Here is a 4,491-nt window from a genome sequence, read left to right as displayed (position 1 = left end):
GAATACCCGATGCTCACAACGAGGCCGACGGTGACGCGGTTTGGCCAGCCAATCAGAACGCAGGATACGGGGATTCCCTATCCTTCCGTGCGGATGGAATAGACGCACACGTCAAACAACAGGTGAGGGAAAAAATCTGGCGTGGCGAGTTTGTCGACCTCGGCACAATCCTACCAAACACCGAGGGAAGTCACGAGGACGGTACGATTACCATGGCGTACGACTCCTCAGGTAAGATAATTTTTAAACCAATAAAGCAGCAACCAAAGCGCCTGTCCCTGGCAAGCTGGACTTCAGCTTTCCACATTTTCATGTATATCTATGTTAGTAGGCACTGGTCGGCGACATCTGAGGTTGTTGGAACGGAGACGTCGGATCACAGTGTCCCGGCTAATGTGTCGATTATGTGCTCCTATGGTCTGTCGAGCACTTTCACTTGCAGTTAGGAACGGATGTCGCTGGTGTTGACGGGTAATCTGCCGATCTTGTCGAGGTGTGGTGACCCTAGGACGACCGCTCTGAGGAAGGTCATCTGTGGTCTGTGTAGCATTGTATCGATGCAGGAGACGGTAAATTGTGGTTATGTTAACGTTGAAATGACGGGCAACATCTTAGACAAACTCTCCAGCTTCCAAACGTCCGATAGCCTGGTTCCCCTGAATTTGAGTTAGGCATGACATTGTTGACCAAGGAGTGGTAGGTTCAAGAATCGGCCACAGTTTTATACCCACTACAGTTCGTGACAGTTCGTGCATTTTCGATTTCGCGAGAAATGGGTGCATGATACTCACATATTCATTGAAATGGTTTTTACTCGGGGCTTCCAAAATGCAACCAAAAATATTGATAACACCATCAGGCTTCACTACATGCTAAAACTCATATCAATTTATGGTTCCGTGTTTGTTACCTATTTGCTTAAAACCACTTGCGTTTCTTTTGCGTGTGAGCATATTGCGTGTGAAGAATACTTGATACAAATGGCAAATGCTAACTCTGTTGCACTTTTTCTAGAACGTCATTTCACTTAGGACTATTAAAGTATTTACTTGAAACCTTTACGAAACTCTTGGAAGATTGTTTCGAGACAGAGGAATTGTCTTACATGGAGAGGAAGACATACACACAGACACATATTGTAGTCGAAGAATGGCAACACCTAGCATAGCTTTGGTATCCGACCGTGCTGAAGTTTTGCTTCTTCTTTGTGGAATAGTTAGGTTTGTAAATAGTCAGAACTGCTTCGATGCTGCAATACAACATGACAAGTACATGGAACACCAGGCGTTCAGGAAGCTCGGGAGTCCGTCTCTGTATGACTGTGCGTCTGAATGCCTTGTGTCCTCTGCATGTCTCTCCTTTGGTTTTGAACACAAGACACGTACATGCCTTCTAAACAGAAACAGCAGTGCTCGTGTAAGCATTTCTCCAAGATCTGGGTTCGACTTCAGTGATATCCAACACTGGCCCAAGGTTTGTCATTCTTTAGTTTGGGCAAGATCTAGAATTACTTCTTCAATCTTCTCAAAACTGCTTTCACTGAATTGTAGCTATGGTCACTTGTTTAGGGTAATTGAACGTTGTTCTCAATGTGCAGTTCACCGGAATTACCACAAATTCTTTATTACAATTAGGAGCGACGTTTCAGTGTTGGTTCTTTCACCGTTATCAAGCACCGTTCACGTGCTTGATAAACCTTGTTAGAACCTACACCAAAACGTCACTGATAATTGTAATAAAGAAGTTTTTCTCTTATGTATCTTATTCTTATTTACCCCATGTAACCCAAGGGCTTGAGGCCACCGTCGCTCATTCACAACTAGAGGCAAGAGCGTATGTGATTTAAACACATGACGTGCTGTGTACTATCTGTTTCTATCACTATATATAGCCAAACATAGAAGATTGTTAAGAATATTTCAAAAAACGTCTTGAACATCCGATTGTTTTCTGGGTTGGATTCATTGGCCAAATGCCTAAATGGCTTCAGTCTATGTTTGAATAACTTTTCCACCCCCAACTTTGAGAAGTGCATTTGTATGTTATATTTCCAGACTCTCGCTGGTCCCTGTTTAGGAATGTCATGTCCCCTGACCACCAGCTGTCAAGTAGATCGACATGGCCGTGCAAGTTGTGTTTCAGGTATGTTGTAACTGATTATTTGCATGGGCAACGAGACATACACAGTTGCGTAACTTATTTGTCAGCCCATGTGTTTCAGGTATGTTGTCAGGTATTCACTTAAATAATCGAAATAACGAGAGAAAAGTCGAAATTCGTAAACCAATAAAGGAGAAATTTTGATATATTTATCTAAAAAATCGGATTAATGACAAAGACTAAAAATGAGGCTACCAAGGAAGCGTTATAAGTCTTTCGTTGGTGATTGGTGTTAGGGGAGGGTTTGGATTTGTTTGAGTCGTGGAACTTCATCGACGTAAACCGCAGATGAATGTGATTATCTACACAGAGTTTCGGGGCTGCGGGCATCCTCCTGATGTATCCGGGGCCAGCGTGACCCATGACGGACTCTACCAGGGTGCTGTGGCAAGGTATTCATGCAAGAAGGACTACATCGTCTGTCATCAGAGAAACACCAGTGTCTGTCAAGCCTCTGGACAGTGGGAGAATGTGGCAAGTCTCTGCGGAAAGTTCAGATGGAGGAATCCGGTACGTATAATGATGTTCCATACCACATTTTCCATCGCAATCGAAATAAGAGATCATGTTTAAGTTGACAAAATGATGTTCTGTTGAAAGGATATGATTTTCCACTTGAGCGTTCTTGTTATTTATTCTGTAACAACGATGCACGTAAAACATGTAATAGGTCCATTAACACTATACCCCGTTTGGATGCCGGGGTAGAACTGATTCCCAGAAACCTAACCTGGATCGCGATTTCAGGCTCTGTGACTTCGTACCCGAATGGAATGGATAGGTAGTCATGCTTTCACTCACTGGTTTTCCTGATCTCGGTTCTGTACAGGCGTCCGTTATTTAACCGGAATACAGCTGACTGCATGTTTCGACAAGATACTCTCTTTCATTCCCACTCATGATTCGCCCAAGTATTTCGTTAGGTGCATGTGGAACCTGGCGCATGTTATCTTTTAGATATTCCTCTAAATGTACGCTAAATCACGCGTGTCAACGAGCCGTACCGATACAATCAGACGTCATGTTTGTTTATGTTAGTAGCTATGCTGTTACATTAACGTAGCCAATCAGAATGCAAGACACCCTCAGTCTCGTGACCTGTCTTTGAGTGAAGAAGAAACCTGAGAACGTTCCCCGGTTCATTCTAAGAGAGGTCCACCTCTGTTGTCGTGTCCAGTGGTAGAGCGTCCGCCTGGAGACCGAAGGTCGTGGGTTGAATCCCCGGCCGCTCATATCATAAAACGTTTTACAGATGGTAATTGTTGTTACTCTGCCTGACGCTCGGCATTAATTGGCTAAAACAAGAACGGCCCGGTGTCGGTATACTGTGTCTGAGTGGGGTATTCATGTTATACTGCGGCATGGTATCTCAGTGTACTATAAAGTCGGCATTAGCCCGACTGGTACAAGCAGCCACATACACACACGTGCATGCACGTCGCTATATAAGTGCAATAATCTTGGACCCGACGTTAAAACCCATTTTACCTCAACATTCTCAGATAGTTTATATAGGCGCTGGAATCCTCTCTGTTCAACTGCTCTCTTTTCTCTGTGGAGAATAGTATTGTAGGCACTAGGATGGTGCCTCATCTGCAGACAATCCCTGGACCATATATTCCTTTGCCTAACGGGAAGCTGCCTTCACACCATAACAACACACAACATACACATAACAGCAGCAAAATATTCTTCCTTAGCAGCGTCCATTTGGCAAGATTCCTGCTAAAACTTTAATGGCCTGTCAATGATGAGTCTAAACAGCCCAACTTTGATCAAGTTTTTGATAATGTTATGGGGAGTTTATGCGAAATGATGGCATTATCAAATAACAATGGTGATGGTTTATACAGGATATATTATGTGTACGGGTTCGTAAAAGGACATATGATACGAGTATATAGAGATTAATACACGAGTATCCACCTGATACCATTTATCTTACAACGAGTTGCTTCAAAACGTATCTAATGAGCGAAAGCGTCAACCGACTTCCGTATGACATCACTACCGGTGACTGACTATTACAAAATGGCGTTTTCACTGCCAACAGGATGCCGAGGAGGATTTTCGTTTATTCGGGGATCGTATATACAAAAATGTGTCATGTAAACAATCAGAAACAATCTGAAAATCTGCGTGTTATTTGTTTTATGTTTTCCAGTGTAACCTAGAGAATTAGTCAGAAATGCAGACACATGGTAAAATCTGAATTTGTTTTTTTTAAAACAAGTACATTTCACAGCGTTCGTTTTCACATCTAATTTATTTCGCTTGATTTCATCTAGATTATTTGATCTCGTGACAAAGACCACTTGGCATTTGATTCTA

The 4,491-nt window shown here is 42.8% G+C and overlaps 1 long non-coding RNA gene across 1 annotated transcript; it reads left to right on the top strand.

Annotated features, from left to right (window-relative positions):
• Nucleotides 1-1,374: 1,374 nt before the first annotated feature.
• Nucleotides 1,375-2,664, top strand: LOC125381636. The gene is made up of 3 exons (XR_007221923.1): nucleotides 1,375-1,473; nucleotides 2,055-2,142; nucleotides 2,471-2,664. It is a non-coding gene; the product is annotated as an uncharacterized LOC125381636 (long non-coding RNA).
• The last annotated feature ends 1,827 nt before the right edge of the window (nucleotides 2,665-4,491 follow it).

The sequence above is a fragment of the Haliotis rufescens genome, unplaced genomic scaffold, assembly GCF_023055435.1.
Source record: "Haliotis rufescens isolate VD_foot unplaced genomic scaffold, xgHalRufe1.0.p SCAF_19, whole genome shotgun sequence".
NCBI classification, from domain to species: Eukaryota; Metazoa; Mollusca; class Gastropoda; order Lepetellida; family Haliotidae; genus Haliotis; species Haliotis rufescens.
This window is presented reverse-complemented; position numbering and strand designations above follow the sequence as displayed.